Source organism: Doryrhamphus excisus, linkage group LG8, assembly GCF_037039965.1.
Source record: "Doryrhamphus excisus strain RoL-2023G ecotype Guam linkage group LG8, RoL_Dexc_Guam_v1.1, whole genome shotgun sequence".
NCBI classification, from domain to species: Eukaryota; Metazoa; Chordata; class Actinopteri; order Syngnathiformes; family Syngnathidae; genus Doryrhamphus; species Doryrhamphus excisus.
The window spans coordinates 8,562,132-8,582,205 of record NC_136364.1 but is presented as its reverse complement, the minus strand read 5'-3'; the positions used below and the strand labels follow the sequence as shown (position 1 = coordinate 8,582,205).

Sequence of the window (20,074 nt, the reverse complement as noted above, 5' to 3'; positions counted from 1 at the left end):
CAGCAGCATCAATGTCATTCTTTAATTAAAGATTCTTTTTTTGTGAAAAATTGGAGAACACTACTCTGCTAGTTGTTGATGCTAAAAAACTACATTAAATAAAAAATAAACTAAAAATACATTTTGTTTAATTTAAGAGCATTTGAAGAAAGAAAAAAGCTACAACTGGTACCATCCACTGCTGTTTCCTGTGTGGCGGGCCACCACAAATAAAATTAGACCGCCACAAATACAACACAATACGCATTACACCTTTAACAAAAACATCCTTTTTCCTTTACTAGTTCACTTTTATGCTTTTCTTTATAACATTACAACTTTTTTTTTCTTGATAGATTACCATATTTACATCTTTTTTTCCCATTTTTGCGCTTGTTGTATAGAATGTGCTGAGGTACCATTAAAACAACACATCTGCAGCCTGCAAATGGCCCACGGATCACACTTTGGACACTGCTGTAATAAATGCTTAATGCACTATTGTCAACATAAATCGAGAATGCTCGAAACATATTTAATACAAATATACAGTATAAATAAATGTTTAATGTTTAATACATACTAGTTAAGAGACACGATAAGAAGCTAAAGAAACAAGGCCCAGCATGCTACACGCTAACAGAACGCCATTTTATTAGCATGCTAAACATTGTCTACATCAGGGGTCTCAAACATGCGGCCCGCAGGCCAAATGTGGCCCGCAGGACACTAGTTTGAGGCCCCCGCTTTGATATGAAAGTTTAATGTTAGTGCGGCCCATGCAAGTTTGATACGGATGCTGTATGGTATCATGTACCCAGAAAAAATTATTACGTTTGATTAATGTTCATGTTAAAGGTTAAATAACTGTTAATAGTTATCCTCCCTATCCGTGTGGAAGTGGTAAGTTTTTGGCTATTTAAGTTTAAAGGAAATAACTTGGAGGCTACCGTTTAGGTCGCTAGCTCTCTAGTTTGCGAGTTAGCATGTGTCTCAAGACCCTGCAGTTGTTGCAATATGTTGTAAATAAAAAGAGTATAAATATGACTATAGTCGTGTTTTGTCATGTCTACAGGGCTCTAATAATGCTTTGTTCATTTTAATCTGAAAAAAATAATTTGTCTACCCACCAACTATATGTGGTTTCTTAAGTTTTTATTATTTGCCGTTTTATTATTATTATTATTATATTTATTTATTTATTTATTACTGATTGATTGATTGATTTTTTTTATTCTTGATTTGTTTATTTATTTTTCATCTTATTTTGTGTAGAAAAATAAAAAGTAAGATATTTGAGAACAGTGGAATGTTTTATCAGAGCTTTTCTTATAGAAAATTGGAACCAAAGCAAAGTTTTTTAAATTTTTTTGTTTTTAATAAATGCGTTTTTTTTTGTGGCACAGTCTCACTCAGACCCGAGCTCCAGTGGCCCCCAAGTAAATTGAGTTTGAGAGCCCTGGTCTACATCATTCATATTAAAACAGATGTTATAATGCCATTTTCTTTGAAAATGACGTAACCATGGCGGGTGTGACAAAATTTGTACAAGTGCCCCACACAACTGTAAACAGTGAGGTTAGCATCCATGCTAACGCTGACAAAAACAGGAAGTACCAGTTAGGGCAGGTGAGATTCTACAAATGACAAATCAGAGTAGCATCATCTAATTTAGAAAATTACACTTACTGTGAAAGAAGGAGAAGAAGAGGAGAAGAAGAGAGGAAACAGGAAATAATAAACTCTCCCAGCTGCTAACCAACGCCCCCGTCTCAGCCCGGGGTGAAAGGTCAGGTAAGAGTGGCGAGAGGGCGACCCAGCGGATGCCTGCGGGTCCTCCAGCAGCTCTCGGAGGTCACTTTAATGCACTCATACTCACGCATTCCTTAGCAAACAGGTGTAAAAGTGCTTAAAGAAACAATACAAGGCCGTCTTGGTAGTTTGGATTTCAGCGTGCTACTGTGTAATCTGACTTCAAGTGCACTCTGCACCGTTTCACATCAAACCCCGCAAGCTATGACAGGCCCCGCCATGCCCGCGTCGCTGGAATCAGCATATAGAATTACAATAATAGACACCAGCCTATAAAGCACGTAGCCTGCGGCGGCGTTGATGTCCCACCAGGATACACCATACTTCTACACGCCGTCCTGCCACTGCCGTGGCGACCGGGCGCCCTTGTGTAAACACACGCATGCAGCTGCCTATCACGCACGTTCATCTGGCGCGGCGAGGAAACACACGAGGGCATCCATCTTCTCTGTTATCTGTTTGCCTTTTCTCTGACATCCGCCACCATGGAGACGCACACCGCTAGAGTATCTGGTGTCACCCCAAAATCTCATTCGCAACCACTGCTGGTGGCACTGCCAAAAAAGGGGCTAAAGTCTAAAAATAAAAAATGTAAAATAAGCACGGTACAGGTAGCAACAATGCTACAATGCCAACACAACACATAATACTCTAAGCCAGGGGTCTCAAACTCAATTTACTTGGGGGCCACTGGAGCTAGGGTCTGGGCGAGGCTGGGCCGCATCAGAAAAAACGCATTTATTAAAAACAGAAAAATGAAAAAACTTGCTTTGGTTCCAATTTTCTACAATAAAAGCTCTGATAAAACATTCCACTGTTCTCAAATATCTTACTTTTTATTTTTCTACACAAAATAAGATGAAAAATAAATAAACAAATCAAGAATAAAGAAAATCAATCAATCAGCAATAAATAAATAAATATAATAATAATAATAAAACGGCAAATAATAAAAACTTAAGAAACCACATATAGTTGGTGGGTAGACAAATTATTTTTTTCAGATTAAAATGAACAAAGCATTATTAGAGCCCTGTAGACATGACAAAACACGACTATAGTCACATTTATACTCTTTTTATTTACAACATATTGCACAACTGCAGGGTCTTGAGAGACATGCTAACTCGCAAACTAGAGAGCTAGCGACCTAAACGGTAGCCTTCAACTTATTTCCTTTAAACTTAAATAGCCAAAAACTTACCACTTCCACACGGATAGGGAGGATAACTATTAACAGTTATTTAATGTTTAACATGAACATTAATCAAACGTAATAATTTTTTCTGGGTACATGATACCGTACAACATCCATATCAAACTTGCGCGGGCCGCACTAACATTAAACTTTCATATCAAGGCGGGGGCCTAAACTAGCATCCTGTGGGCCACATTTGGCCTGCGGGCCGCATGTTTGAGACCCCTGCTCTAAACTAGTGTACAACCAAAAGCAAAATTGGATGCTCAAAGCACTATGTACAACTAAAACAAACAAAAAAAAAAAACGCAAACACAACACAACATAACTGGTGTCCACGCCAGTCAGTCTGTATTATGAAACAAAAATCAGGTGATTCTGGGTCGGAATGGCACCTAAAGACGCAAAGTTTTCTTCTTCTTACAAGCTAGCATATAAACAAGCAATGCTATGAGCACTGTTAACTAGCACCCATGCTAGAGGCAAACAATTTGAGGGGGGGCTGGACTAATCCACCTGTATTATACAAGGAAAACAGGGGCTCTGTGGTCATAATAGTGACAAAAGACAAGTTATCACAAGCTAATTTGCAATACAAAGCCATAATTGCAGGCAAAATTCAAGGCACATAAGTTTAAATAGGACTGTTAGCGACTATCCTCACGGCTAACACAGCGACAGGTGTCGATGCTAATCCTCTGCTATTACTGATATTATCTGTGTTCTTAATGGCGACAAAGATAATGCACAATATCAAGCGATAATTGTAATACTAATTGGGATAATTGGCCCTCCACCAATTATTATTATTGTTATTATTATTATTGGGGCGGCACGGCGGTCGAGTGGTTAGCGCGCAGACCTCACAGCTAGGAGACCAGGGTTCAATTCCACCCTCTGCCATCTCTGTGTGGAGTTTGCATGTTCTCCCCGTGCATGCGTGGGTTTTCTCCGGGTACTCCGGTTTCCTCCCACATTCCAAAAACATGCTAGGTTAATTGGCGACTCCAAATTGTCCATAGGTATGAATGTGAGTATGAATGGTTGTTTGTCTATATGTGCCCTGTGATTGGCTGGCCACCAATCCAGGGTGTACCCCGCCTCTCGCCCGAAGACAGCTGGGATAGGCTCCAGCACCCCCGCGACCCTCGTGAGGAAAAAGCAGTAGAAAATGAATGAATGAATTATTATTATTGTTAGCGTGGCTAACAGGGATAGTGGAATTAGGTCTTCATTCCCGCTCCACCTTTTGCGGTAGTTTGTGTTTATATGTTGTACATGTGTTGCACCGGTCAAGCGACTAAATGTGAGCAGAATGCTGCAATACATGCACAACGCCTTACTGAAATAAATGAGGTGGTGTCAGGGAGTTCATGTGGAAAGATTTTTTTTTAAGGAGGAGGAATGGAAGGGTTTGACTGAACAATGTATGTTTAAGAAATGTTTGACTGGCACCTGGCTTAGCAGTAAACGCAGGCAACATCCCTCACATACTAAATCTATCAAAACATCCATCTTCAATGTTAGCATTACCGTATAAATCGCAGCACAGAGGCAGCCTCAACTATCCAAAGTGGGACTGGTGCAAGAATAGAAACATCCATCCCCCGTTCATGCAGGACAAGAGGGATGTGAGGTCTTGACACAGGAGAAAATAAACACACTGACAGGTTGCCCTGGGGGGGGGGTTCCATTCTGGGAGGTTTTGAGCACCTGCAGGAACTACTTAAAGCCCCATCAGCCCCTCATGTGGGCCAGACCCTTATCCCCGTCGTATTGAGTAAACAGGGACAATAAAAGCGACGCGGCGGAGCATCAAAAGACCCGGAGGGCAAAGGCAGAACAGGTCGCAACTGGCGCTCCTGACTAGGCTTCGGAAGGCTGCACAGCTGAGTGAAAGCAATGACAAACAATACCAGGCAACAGGAACCAGATCAAATCACCTTCCCGGAATGGTATCAATCTGGAAAGATTTATACGACACTGAATCAAACCTGAGGAGACGAGGTTTGGAAGAACTAGGGAATGCAGAAGGAGGTCACTTGTGGTTCGATGGTCTAATCTGACCTGCCAGCAGAACACATGCTATACCCCGAACCTGCCCGCACTCGCCCCTCAGCTCCCTGACAAGAGGATCCGAGCAGGGTGCACACATTCCTCAGCTCCACACAGAGACTAACCCGCTGGAAAAGGACAGACCTGCACACTCGGTGATGGGAGATAAATGCAAAACACGAAGACGGGAAGCGGAGAAGGGGGTAAATAAAAAGATGAGGGTCTAAGAAGGTGAAAGGTTGCCAAGCCCCGTCTCATTCCAGTCCGCCCCCCCATTTGCCACTCAGACAGAGATAATGACTGCGCTCGCAACGTCTGCCAAAAAAAAAACAACTTACTGATGATTCAGTCCGACTACTCTCAGCTTGAGAGAAAAGACTCCAGGAGTCCATTATTGGTCTGGATGAACCCACCAAGGCAGCCTGGGGCCACAGAGGAAACTAATGAGTGGAAGCACCAAGCAAACCGTCTGGGTTTGGGACAGATGACAAAAAACCCTAAAAGACAGGAGAGGCGTGATTGGGAATGAGTGAAGATAATTACATGCTGAAGATGAGACCTTTCTGCAAGAGGGAAAAGTCACAGAAAGTGTGAGAGTGGTATAAGTGGAGAAATGGGACACATCCTCGTGCAAAGTGCCGCAAAAGGACAGAGCGTCAACAGTTGGGGCGGTGTAGGGTGACGGCGAGGCCACGCGGGTCTCAGAGCCTAAAGACGCCGCCGCGGCCGTGACGGCATGGCTGCACTGTGGGATCAGGAATGAAAAGGGGAGGCCCCCGGGGGGATCAGACAGTCACATCCCACAAAGGCCTGTTTACCAAGGACACACATCCCCCCCCCCTTCCGTTCACCTCCTATCCCGCTCGACCCTCCCAAAAGTGCCAGGGTTGGAGACTTGGGAGACAACGCTAATACCGCCCTGAGGCTTTTTGGCCGAGGCTGCAAACAGAGAGCGGAGAAGCGAAGGAAGGGGAGGAGGCTGGCGAGAGAGAGCCTGAATAGTACAGTATGTAAGGCCCGTCTTAATTGGAGATTGTTCTGCAATGTCTTGTTTCTCCTGGGAATCTGTGAGGGGGGGGGCAGGGGCCGGTGGGAGGTACGCTTGTTTCCCAAGGTTTTCGAAGAGCCGGATTAGCCGACAGTGACAAAACTCAATAAGGACCTCGGACAGGGGAAACAGATCCCAGGGTATCGCCACCATACAAGGCCACCTCCAGACCTTTTGCAAAGTAACTAACAACCCGGGGCTTTTGTGGCAGTGCTCGGGGTCCTTCCAGCTGACTTCACAGGCCTTTCAGTCCTCAGCGGGATGCCTACTCGGACCAAAAGGTAATTCCGAAGGAAAAGAGGAATGCCCGAGGGGGCCCTGTTACCCGCGGGGAGTGTTATAATACTCCAACATGTGCCAAGAGTCTGATTCACTGCACCAGGTGAGACATTCCTCAAAGTCAGCCTTGACTCTAGAGATGATGGGAAAAAGGCGTTGATGCAAGGGGAGGATCAAGTTTGCCAAAAGGTCCACCTTCGCCGGGGGGAGTCAGGATCTGTTGTGCGGGGCATGCGGTGATCTGATCCAGCTGCCCCCGGCCGGGCTGGACCCCCCCTCCCTCCTGGATTCCATCACTGCATATGTCTCCACAGCAACAAGCGGCGGACAACGATTTCTGGTCAGTCTCCTCCTGATAGAGGCATGGCGGTGGCCCAAAATGTTTCAAAACAAATATTATTCATGTAAAATGTAGAAGCAAAACAGGCTTTGTGTCACGAGGGAAACTCATCCAAATGATAAATGGACTGCAGTGGATTAAGGGAAAGTTGGGGGGTGAGGATTTACAGGACGGAGAACCTGGTCTGCAAACGTTCCAGTCAGCCGCCAGAACAAAAACAAACATTTGTAAAGAGGCTAAATATAATTAGTCTTCTTCACCCATGCACAAATCTCTTGGAAAAACTCAAACAAACTCAGCCGTCTGTCGCTGCAAATAAAGAAAAAAAAAGAGTGCAAAGTCTTTAGATAGTTTGTCTAAATGTTTATTCCGCTCGCCGTTTGTTGCGCACCAATCAGGAGATCACAAAACAAACTTGTTGGGAGTCAATAAACAGACGCATCATAAGAGTCTTGGCTTCTGGCTCTCGTACAAGAAGTCTAAAAAGTTCAACATGCTTCATGCTGTAGTGTCGGGAGAATCTGGCACAAGAGTCCATGCGACGGAGCCAAGAAAAACACGACTTCATGACAAACAGCAAAACATAATCATAATAGAGAACGCATGGCCTCTTGTAGCGGGTGCCATCTTTTGCTACTGTGCAAGAGTCACACAAGGACAGTGATTGATTAGCGCAACAGTAGGCAGACATTCCCACGGCGGTGCCAAAGGACCCTTGTTCCGCCAGGCTTATTAGCCCCGATGGGGCCACAGCTCATCCAGAAGCCCAGAGGCCGCAGCAGCAGCAACGTCGGCCAGCACTCTGAAGGGAGGTTTTTGTCCCGGATCTAACCGGTCGCCTGCTCCGTCAGACAGGAGGCGAGCGGCGGGCCGCTGGTTTTCCGCCTTAATATAGTCCTGCTGGCCTCCTTCGCAGCACCGCACACATTCTGGGCCACGGAAAACCAAAGTCAGATGTGACTTGTTGGCTTGGGCATTTGAAATAGAAAGCTGTGGTCTCTCAGAAAGAAAAAAGTTAGCTTTCCAGGGGGCCCCCGTCAGGCCGAGAAACAAAGTCGGGCATATTTTGTCAGGTCATTTCACAAACAGGAAGATGCTGAGGATGCATGTCCAGAACTAGAAAGTCAAACAACACGAGACACAATGGCCGAGCATTTACGTGAATGTAATGACTAGGTAGTTTTGTCTGCAGGCGAGTTTTGCATCAAAGGACGTTTGGTCCATGTGGTGCTGTGCAACATGTTAAACGCACATACGGCGTATTACGGCAACGTGAGCCAACAGGCACTCCCTCAGATGGTTCCAAGCGCATAATAAAGAGTATTTATAGACACTTCAAATAGCATGGCTTAAAGAGGCGGCTTCACACAGCTCACTCCCTCGTAGCCAGTTTGCGTCTTTTAAGATGACCCGACTTGACGTATTTTCATGGTTTACATCCCCTTATCATACTCCGTGTATATTTAGATGAGGTTTGTATTTTCATGACACCAACAACCAACCTCAGAGGAGAAGCAGACCTCCGAGTCGGGCCCGAGTCCAGCTGGTACCGCCTCGCCCTGCTGCAGCCTTCCAGCGGCTGTCTGGAACATCTGTTTCTGCTGCTTGTTTGTCTTCACAATCACCCGCCCATGTTCCAGCTTTCATTTCTGCAATCTCTCGAAAGTCATTATCCCCTTTCAGGTCCTTCCAGGGTCCCGGGTTGGAGAAACCTGACCCGAGCGCCTGCTGAAAGCTGGCGTCGAGCTTCCGTGCCTTCAGGATCGCCTGTGGCACCTCCTGGAGTAACATTACTTGCATGGCATAGGATAGCGTAGCATAGTATGCTATATAGCATAGCACAGCCAGATCATCTGTCAAGAGTCGCTGGACCCCTAGGAGCACGGTCTAAAATAAGAGGTTCTGTTAATGACAGCGCTGCATAAACATGGCAGACACCTTCAGCTCCTGAATGATTGCTCAATTCCACAAGGAAGAACCGGGTGATACCATCCTAAAACCATCCCAAAAACAAGCTTCAGTCATAGGAACTTCATGGACCTGAGAAGGTGCGCTTATATGAAGTATTTTGCTGACAAAACAAACTGTGGTTCAATCCAAATATAAATGAAGACAACAAACATATGAGTGATTGAAAGTAGATTTTGAAAGACACCATCATGAATGGAGTGAGGTTCCCCAGGCTGGTAAAGTTAGCACGTCACTATGGGAGGAGTCATTTCCCGCATTTTCTGTACTATGGTAGCAATTTTAACAGCTGGACTGCTTCCACATGATGACATGCACATCATTTTATTTTTAAAAATGTAGCTTGGCGCCTCCTTTCTGTTTTGCTTAACTGGTGAATAATATATTTTGAAGGGGCCAGTAGTTGGAAAGATGTCTTCCTTTTTTGGCTTTTTCAGGCTTTCAGATGAGGGCTAGCGTCCTCGAGAACTCAAACTCGGGACTCGCCCTACGTCCTTCCCATCCGCCCTCAGCCCTCCTGGCTGCTGGCTGTTGTCAATCAGCACCCGGAGTCTCCTTGATCATGGGGGCTCTTTGGCACTCTGCCCGCTACTCCCCCGTGTCCACATAGTGGAGCTTTAGAGGGTCTGTCCTTGAAGAACGCAGGAGGGGGAGATGAACTTACATTTGAATCATCATTTAGAATTTGGATTTAGAGGTTCGGTCGTTCCAAATGTCAAAATATTTTGACAATGATTGCCTCTCGTCTTTTTACAACTCTCTCGAGCGGAGGTCAGCACAGTGGAGCAGAAATATGGCAGAAGCAAGTGCGAGCTCAAATAAACAGGCTAGCCGCACTGTGATTTAGGCCACTTGTGCTCTCTTCAGGGGCCGCAAACAGAGCCTCGCCGTTTGGCCTGAAGTCGACTAGCATGAGACGTAATTAGCTAGCACAGCAGGGAAACTTGCTAGCATGATCAAGACTTGCGAGTAACAAAATTAGCTCACATAATGCAAGGCAACAAAACAAGCTAGCATGATTAGTAGCAACAATGGAATGGATTGGATTGGAATGGATTATCAATGTTAGCAGGCAGCAATAGGAAACAAAAATGCTAGCATGATGTTTTAATGTTTAGCTCAACTTTGCTTGTAGACATTCTTCTTGTCACACCCATCAAATCTAAGTCACTTAGTCGTCTTTACTAGCACGTGATGCAACTTCCTGAATCCTACCTGCTCTGGCCCCTGTTGCTATGGAAACCAACAAGATGCCTCATCATCCATTAGCCTCTGGAACTTGAAAAGGTTCTTGTGTGGTTCTAAGCGGAGGAGGGCTGACTGGTACCATTACACGCTCCCATTCAAAATTGCCCACTTAACATAGCTTCGCCACGGCAACATGTGTTTGTCATTAGCGGGCAAGCTAATAGCCAAAAGTTGATGGGAGCGCCCTTAATGGCATCGTTGTGCTTTGTTCCAGGCCCGTCCGATAAGAGCCGGGACGCTAATGGCTTATTAATTTCCCTGGAAACAAAGACGCTCAATCCTACGTGTTAGCTTCAGGGTGAGAAAAATGCTGTGTTGAGTCAGTTTTATGATTTAAAACCTGACATATGAATTAGAGTTTGGCTGTGTTTACATGTAAACATCAGATTTAAGATCAAGTGGGTCATAATTCTAAAGAAACTTTAAACTAAAATACATATTTAAGGTTAATGACCACGGTGAGAAAACACAACGAATTAGGACTCGCCGTGTCCACAATGCGGATGATATCAGGGATCCCTGAAAGGATCTGAAAGCCGTCGGAAGTGTCTCCTTGTCACCCATTGATGCCACAATGCTCGGCCAGCGTTTGAACCAGGAGGCGTTTTTATCTGCGAGCAGCCATGTGTGACGCACTCGCTCAGTGTCAGGCGCTCCGCTCCGATTCCACTCTTTGTTCTGCCAAGCTTTTGGAGTGTTCACTTCGCCCGGAGCTGACAAAACATGGACCACGATACGACAATTAATCAATTAGCCTGACAGAATGCTACACTAAGTCACCCATGATCTGAACATGACATGTTAATCAGGTCCAGGAGTCACAGTACTACTTTCAATCCTTCAAATGTAAACGCTTAAAGAAAAAGTTTTCTTTAGTTTTGGTCTTTGGTGCAGATGACATCACACGCCTGACGTCAAAAAATAAAAGTTCTCTGACTTGAGAGAGAAACACTTCATGTTTCTACTCCAAGGTTAATGTAGCAGAAATACGACTCCCAAACGTGTAAGTCCAACTTTCTTTGCTACAATCTGACGATTCACCAAAGAAACTGCACTTTGTGAAAAGAAAATGTCAACTGAGGACATTGTGAGGACATAATGGACATGATGAGGAGTTGATGCTTTGCAGAAAATAAATACTTTCTTCTGCATGTCACCTGGAGCCGCCTCACAAGTAAACATGGATGTTATATGTTGGACAAAAATCTTTTTCAACCCCTAAATTCCAAACATGAATCGATATTATGATTGGTTAGAGTAGGATCATTGTGCTTATAATTGTAAATGTCCCCTTCATTCCCCTCAATACATGGGACTTCCACTCCAACTTTCCTCGAGGGATAAATACTGAAAAATAAAGATTTATCAAGTAAAACTAATCCTTGTTAAATATTTGTTAAGTAAAATACTAATACTCACACAAGATACAAACCTACGGAGCCTCACCCCAGGTCCCTGTCCGAATCTTTCCCAGGTATCAGTGAACCTTCCTCGGCTACTCTAGCTACAATTCTCCGGTGGCTAACAAGCCTCGCCGAATCGCTCTCTGAACTCTTCCCGGACTTCAGTGAGTATTCTCGGCCACTTAACGAGCATTCGCACGGGCCCTCTACTAACTTTCAGTGAACCTTCTCCGGCCACTCCGGTTCTAAGGCGAACCTTCCCCCGAACTTCCCCCGGCCGCTCACCGAGCCCTCCAGCCGGGCAGCCACTCAAGTCCGCCCCCGGAGAGATGACTCCCAGAGCCCCCCCTTCACCGATGTCCTTACCTCTGTTCCAGGAGCGCTGGTTGCGGGGGACTGACTCAGCAGCCAAACGCATTCTCCCTGTGGAAAATCCGAGCGGGGCCCTCCATTCCACGAAGGCGACACGGAGACCACTCTACCGGGAGCTTGGAGCCTCTTCGCCTCCCCGCGAAGAATCGTAGGCTTCGGGGCCAAAGTGCGACAATTTCCGTGCGGACAGTTACAAGCCGGGGGCGAACTGCTGCTGGTTGTGGTGGAGCACTTTACACAGGTGTGGAGGTTCTGAACTCCGGTGCTTTTGTAGTTTTTCCGAATAATAATCCCACTGAGTCCCCCACACAGCAGCACGCTGTCAGGAGCCGCGGAGTGAAAGTGGTCTTCGGCTGCAACACTCGCACCTCTGGAGCCTAGGTCGGCTTGCTCCGTGGATCATGGCAGCGGCGTCCAGGCTGGAATGTCCCAGCCCCGCATGGTGCTCCCACTGAAGGGAGGAGGGAGGAAGCAGGAGGGGGGGGCTTGGAAGAGAGAGAGGCAAGAAGGAGGGGGAATATTCCCTGCATAGACTGTGTGCATTAACACTTTTCATAAAAACAAAAACACAACATTGTGCTTTCATTGAGGTCTGTGACGTCACACTTAGTTTTGTCTTTTCCCACAGAGTGAGAAAATTCCAAGAATTGATGAACACTTTGATATTTTACATTTAAACTCATGCAGATTTAGTTTTTCCTCAGAATATTAGAATTTTAGTCCAGGGTGTACCCCGCCTCTCGCCCCGAAGATAGCTGGGATAGGCTCCAGCACCCCTGCGACCCTTGTGAGGAAAAGCGGTAGAAAATGAATGAATGAAAATTAGGATTTTATTCCTGTAAAATGACGACTTCTGTTCCCCTTAGACAGTGCTTCTCAATTATTTTCTGTCCTGCCACCCCCGAGGGACAGAAATGTTTTTTTTGTAACCCCTTGATTTGAAAAACTAAAAAAACTGATCATGTTTATTCATTTACTGTATCCACACTGTACAGACTGACCCTGAAACTGAAACCAGAGCGCATATACTACATGTATTCAAAAGTTAAATTGTGCTATACATTCATTCATTTTCTACCGCTTTTTCCTCACGAGGGGTGCTGGAGCCTATCCCAGCTGTCTTCGGGCGAGAAGCGGGGTACACCCTGGACTGGTGGCCAGCCAATCACAGGGCACATATAGACAAACAACCATTCACACTCACATTCATACCTATGGACAATTTGGAGTCGCCAATTAACCTAGCATGTTTTTGGAATGTGGGAGGAAACCTGAGCCACCCATGCACGGGGAAAACATGCAAAGGGTGGAATTGAACCCTAGTCTCCTAGCTGTGAGGTCTGCGTGCTAACCACTAGACCGCCGTGCCGCTGTGTACTATACATTGAGTACTATAAATTTGTACATGTTGGTAGGTCTGCATTAAAATGAAAGCCTCTCGCGGCCCCCGGGGGGAGGGGGGGTTTGCCCCACTATTTGAGAGACACTGCCCTAAGATGACCGCTCTTTTGTGGTATTATTCCAACTTTATTCTCCTAATATAACTTTTTCCCAACCAAATTTTCCAAAATTTGCAACTTCAGTCTTTGTTGTGTTTTGTGTCTTAAGAAAATGCTTTTAAAAATGACACCTTTTAATTTTTATTTTAATATTTCTGCTTTGTTGTAGAAATATTACAGTTTTTTAAATTTTTGTGGTTTTCTTGTTTAATTGTATCATGTATCACATGTAATGTGCCATGGACCAATAAAGAAACAGGCACGGGCCACAAATGGCTCCTGGGCTGCACTTTGGACACCCATGTTGTCCCGCAAATAAGGATAAGGTGAAACTCAAAACAAGCGTCCTTTACTGACGCAGCGTTGTTATGGATCAAAGTGTAAAAAGAAACAAGCCATCATCTTCTTGCAGGATTTACATGAGCGGTGGTTCATTTCTTTTCGTGTTGGCGTTGGACGGGGACCGAGTGTTGGTTGGCTCGGCCCGCTTCCTCATCACAGAGGCGGGGCTGTTAGAGAGGCTGCGTGTGACAGAGCCATGTGTTGTTGGTACGGCCGTGAGTCGACAACATGATCATCTATGAGGCGCTCATTACGCCTGGCGATCCACGGCGGTCCGTGGCGGCGGGCCCACCCTGTCTGTCTGAGACGGCAGGTGCAGCCTCGGAAGGTGTGATCCAATCCTCTGCCCGTCGAGGCCTCGGAGGCCAAAGGCAACAAATGTCTGACACGACAGGAGGAGGAGGAGTATGGGGAGAAAGAACGCCTCCATTGACTGAATGATGTCACGGTGCCGTTACCATGGCAACACTATTCTGCTGTTTTGCTGCATTTTATATCATTTTTGTGGATTATTTACAGTCTTATTTGGAGCTGTTCTGATTATTTCATGCAAGGTTCCCGTCGGTTGTCATTAATTACCTGCAAGAGAGGGCTCGCGTTCATCAAATGGTACGTTCTATTCTGCTGTTTTACTGCAGTTTATATGACTTTGTGGAATATTTTCAGTCTTTTTGGATTTCTTATGATTATTTATTGTGTGCAAAGTTGCCACTATCATTGAGTACTCAAAGTGGGGGTGATCATATTAATTAAACGGCACACTCCATTACGGTTTTCCTGTAATTTCTCTGACTTTGTAGACTATTTCCAGACTTATTTGGAGTTGTTCCGATTCTTTATTGTGAACAATATAGCCGCTGTCATCGATTACTTGCAAGAGGGCCGATCATCTTAATTACACTTTTTCTGCTGTTCACCTGTTACTGCAGTTTCTATGATTTTGTGTGTTATTTCCGTGTTTTTTTAGATCCATTGGGATTTTTGTGTGAAAAGTTGCCATTGTCATTAATTACTTGCAAGAGAGGGATTGCGTTCATCAATTGACACGTTCTGTTTTGCTGTTTTACTGCAGTTTATATGGCTTTGTGGAATATTTCCAGTCTTTTTGGATTTGTTCTGATTATTTACTATGTGCAAAGTTGCCACTATCATTAAGTACTCAAAGTGGGGGCGATCGTATTAATTAAATGGCACACTCCATTCCGGTTTTCCTGTAATTCTTCTAACTTCTGACATTTAACTCCAACTTGTGACTTTGTGGACTATTTCTAGACTTTTTGGAGTCGTTCTGATTATGTATTGTGTATAAGGTTGAAACTATCATTAATTACTGGAAGTGGGGGGGATCAAATTAATTAAATGAATGACATGTTCTATTCTTCTATTTTACGGCAGTTTCTCTGACTTGGTGGACTATTTCCAGTCTTATTTTGCATTTAGTTTGCACAAGGTTGCCACTATCATTAATTGACAAAATGACACGTTCTATTTTGACACAAATGCTATTTTGTTTTACTACTGCAACTTCTATGACTTTGTGGACTATTTTCAATCTTATTTGTAGCTGTTCACAGCTGTTTTGTGCAAGGTTGCCACTATCATTAATTACTTGCAAGAGGGACGATCACATTCATGAAATGACACATTCTGTTGTGCTTCAATAATGCAACTTTGGTGACTCTGTGGACTATTTCAAGGTAATTGTATTAATTAAATGACACATTCTATTCTTCTGTTTCCCTGCAATTTTTATGACTTTGTGGAGTCTTATTTGGCTTTCTGATTGTTTACTAAAGAGATCACATTAATCAAATGCCACATTCTATACTTCTCTGACTATGTGGACTATTACCAGTCTCACTCTTGAGTTTTTTGATCATGTTGTATACTAGCGTTGTTAGCAGTGGGGGGAATAAAGGAAGCTTCCAGTAAAAATGAGCGGCCATTATCAGCTAGTTTGTAAAGACCTACAAGGGGGGAGTGTTTTATGAGAGCCTCATCTTTTCTCACTGATGATAGCTGACCCCCCCACCACCACCTCTAAGGGTGACGAGCTGGTGGGAGACGTGGGCGGGGGGTGAGTGTCTGAAGTGTCTGAGGAGGTGATTGGACACAGTCGCATGTGAAAGGCCAGAGAGTCCACGGGGAGCGGTCTCCACACACAAAGGGCCAGGGAGGGGCCAGCCGCCGATGCAGGAGGGGCCACGCTGGGAACCAAAGCTGACAGCACAAACACCCCCCCCACCCTACCCCACCGTGGTATTTACTCACGTATGTGTGCCGGGCCACATCGGTGACCTCTGACCCACATTGAACTGATAGGTGCGGTCAACTGATTACAAGACTATGATGCTGCCTTCAAGAAAATGGGAAATATCAACACATGGAGCAAAGCAGGCTGGCGACAGTGATTATACTACTTGTTTGGTTACAGAAAACTTCCTTCATATGTTTAGAACTACGTCTTGTGACTGGAAATTATGTTAGTGGCGCCCCCTATGGGTTGTGGTCAAACTGCTTTGTAAGACATTCCAGCATCCTATTATATGTATGCAAGTATATTCATTGATTCATTCATTTTCTACCGCTTATCTTCACGAAGGTCGCGGGGGGTGCTGGAGCCTATCCCAGCTGTCTTCGGGCGAGAGGCGGGGGTACACCCTGGACTGGTCGCCAGCCAATCACAGGGCAGCATGCAAGTATAGCATACATGTAATGCTGATAGGTTTCATCATCATGACACAAATACTCAAAGACTTATGAGCAATTAGTTGATGTTTGTCAACCAATCTTGCTTAAAATTTTACACTCACCTCCTTGTCAGTCCCGTAAAGGTGTGTCCCAAATTCGGTGAGAAAAGACGCACAAAAAAAAAATCTAACCTCGTGTCACAGTCCCCATCTCTCTTTAAGTGCCATTGTTCACACCAAACAAGAACAAGCTAATAAATAGTCGCCAATTGCAATTGTTTCTCAGGGTTGAATCTCCAGAAAACAGCACAACCCGAACCACACCTACTAACTTTTGCATGTGAGAATAAGGGGAAATTTCTGGAAAATGAAAAAAAAATGATGTGAATTTACCGTCCACTAGTAAAGACCCGACTTCCTAGTCTGGTACAACCATAATATTGTAATGCTGTGCTTTTAAAATAGCGGAGGGGATTATTATTATTATTTTTTTCATGATAATTAAAATACAGGAAACATTTTCCCTTGAGGGGAAAATAAAGCGACAGAGACGGTGTAGGGCAGACTCACATGCCTAGACAGCCTATTTGAATCAGGTGATAAGCATGTGGAGGATTTGTGGAGTAAAATCAAATGGAATAATGGACACAAGACATTTTCTAAGAGTGTTAATAAACAACAATGGCGTACTGAAAAGTAAATACAGGAGACCCCCACTCTGGTCTCCTGCTTCATCCAAGAGGAGACTGATACCAGCCAGAAAAAGTCGAGTTTAATACTGGAAAAGTCAGCAGAAGCGATCCAATTTTATCCCAACGTCCAGCCGTGTTCCATTGAATGTCCAAGTTCCACACGGCAGGGCTTAGATGAGCGATGACCGTGATTTACAGATGGGTGGAAAGACGCTGAGACAACAAGAGCACAGGTTGTTCCAGCCTGCTGTCCTTTGCAGTGAGGATAATGAGCTTCCAAAGACCGTCAGCAGAGTGTTTATGACCTGCAAAGCAGCACTGGCCCACTGTTGACTCTGCCAGCAGGGGCCTGGGGAGGTGTGGGGGGCAGGTGGAGGGACTCCCTGTTCATTGCTATTAAAAGGCACTTGGAGATAACAGGAGTGTCCCCACCTCAGCAAAGCAAACAGGACAGTGTGGCACACTTTGTCATGAACTCTGACCCTTGAGATCTTGTCTGGTTGTCATCAAATGACATCACCATGTCTGAGCGCACTCATGAAAGTCAAATATTATTCATATTCATTCTTTTACACATGGAAACAAATTATTAAAGTACATATAGTAATACAATAAATAATAATTCTATATTTTTATAATAATAATAAAGATTAAAATGCATGAAAATGTAAATAAATACATTTTCATGCATTTTAAGTTACTATATTATAGAAATTGCTATTCATAAGACTCAGAACATTAACGAGACGATATACAGTACATATGTTGAAATATATGTATTAAATAATATAAATAATCATGAAAGAATAACATCAAAATAATATTAAGTGGGAATGTATTTACATTTGTTTCAAAATACTTCAAATAAAATGAATTAAAATTAAATTTAAAATAAAATGTCTACTTTCATGACAAAAAAATAATACTAACATTACCAATAATTATACAATCTAAATAATAAATATTGGAATAAGTAGATATTTATTTATAAATATATGAATTAAACTCCATGATAATACAAACATTAAAACAAAAATTTAAAAAAGAACAAATTAATTCAAATTAATAAAAATAAAATAATAACAATAAAACAATTACAAATAATTAGTAAGTAAATATTAAGAAATATTTGAGTGAATGGAAATGTGTTTAAAAAAAATCTAACAATTAAGACAAAGACATGTTTTAAAATATATATCAATTAAAATAAATGCAAATATTGTTTATTTTTCTATATTGTGTATTTTGCATTGCTTAACTGACTGTGTACTCTTGCTGCTGTGCAATACAGATTTCCCCACTGACGGACGAATAAAGGCATATCATAATCTTAATCTTAAAAATACTAAATACCTTCAGACTTATTAGACTATTTCCAAATGAGGTTGCATCAGCACCAGTAGTGTGACTCGGGTCAAGGCATGAAGTCAACAGTGGGAAACTCTCCTTCCTTTTTTACATTCCCACGGAGGCTGTAGTGTACGTATGTAGGGTATACATTGTACAGTACGAGTACAGTATCTCCACATCAGGCTGTACAGACAGTGTGTGTGGTGGGGAGTATAAGACCTCTCCATCTGCTTTCCACATCGCTGTGACCACTGGGACCACTGGGACCACACGATCCATGCCGGCCTCACTGGGAATGTCATCATGTGGAACATCTCACTTCTTCTTCCTTACAACCTCCGTATCCTATCACACGTCACATTTCATCACTTTGTCAACCACACTGGAACCGCTCAAGAAAATAAATGAACAAGATTCAGTCAAAATAACACCATCACCAAAAGTGAGCGTTATCATATTTGCAGGAGAGACATCCTTGTGTATGTCTAGTCCCTCCATAGTTATTTCCAGGGATTAGTCCGGTCCCAAAATGTGGTGCTGGATGCGTCTGACGGTCATCAAGTGATGTAGAAAACCAGCCAGACCATGAAGAGGATTAGCGCTGCTCGTATCATCTCAAGGTCGCCATGGAAACAGGAAGTGAGAGCCAAGCGTCCAAGATGGCCACCGGCTTGTGAATGGACACATTCCTCAACGGCAGGGTGTTGATGGTGGGGGTGTTTACTCCCAAAGGGGACTGCATAAATAGCGGCTGGTGCTGTTTTAAGGACTTCCTGTCACTCGCGCTTCCATAAAAGAGTACTTAAACAAACAACCCTCGTCCCATTGGGGGCGGCCTGCAGGTCTCTCTACTACGGGTTCATTCCAGGACCCCGACATGTGGACTTTTAAAGGCCCCCTGATCGGAGTCATGGAGCTGTTACAGGTCACCACACTCTCTTTCACTCACAACACTCACTCACACACACACACACACACACACACACACTTCCAACAAGCTACTTCACAACACAATCAAACCTTTGTTGTTCACTCACCTGCAATGACGAGTCTTTGATAATACACTGATGATACTTCACGTGGGATGGGTCCACAGCCCTGCTGTGACAAAAAATATATGTATAGTTTAACAGCAATATTTACAACAAAAACATTTTTAAAATGTAGAGCTGTTCAAAATATTCAAAATGTAATTTAATTTAATGTAAGTTGCACAAATAAAATAAAATAAAATAAAATAAAATAAAATAAAATAAAATAAAATAAAATAAAATAAAATAAAATAAAATAAAATAAAATATGGGCTACTTTTTCTGCTACTTAAATGAGTCAAAATATTAGACAAAATGTATTTAAACAAAATAGAGACAAATGAGATTAAATAAAATACAACACAATTGTGAACTAAAATTGTCAATTTCACTCAATCAAAAAATAAAGTAAAATAAGATCAAATAAAAAAATAACATTACATCACATGCATTAAACTACACTTGTTTTACTCAATGACTTTATGTCCTACTTAAATGAGTCAAAATAATAGAAAAAAAATAAAATAAAATGAATGACAAAAATGACAAAAAATGAAAACATGACTTCTTCAGCATTAATTCATCAAATGCAAAAGTATTGCAACAAAACCTTGCACATCAACGTCAAAACATATCCCAGCCACAGAGAGGAAATCAAAACAGCCAGATATATTTTCATCATAAACCTGCTGCGGATGTGCTGGTGTCTTGAGAACGCATCTGCCGAGTCGAGGTTGCAGGCAAGGACAGATGAGAAGGAACGGAAAG

At 43.4% G+C, this 20,074-nt stretch overlaps 1 protein-coding gene across 1 annotated transcript in view; it reads right to left on the bottom strand.

Annotated features, from left to right (window-relative positions):
• Positions 1 to 12,125, bottom strand: part of cdon (cell adhesion associated, oncogene regulated) — a 34,243-nt gene extending 22,118 nt beyond the window's left edge. Inside the window, exon 1 of the mRNA XM_058080594.2 lies at positions 11,697 to 12,125. The gene's annotated coding sequence lies outside the window, so the exon portion shown is untranslated. The remainder of the gene's footprint in view (positions 1 to 11,696) is intronic.
• Between the last annotated feature and the right edge of the window lie 7,949 nt (positions 12,126 to 20,074).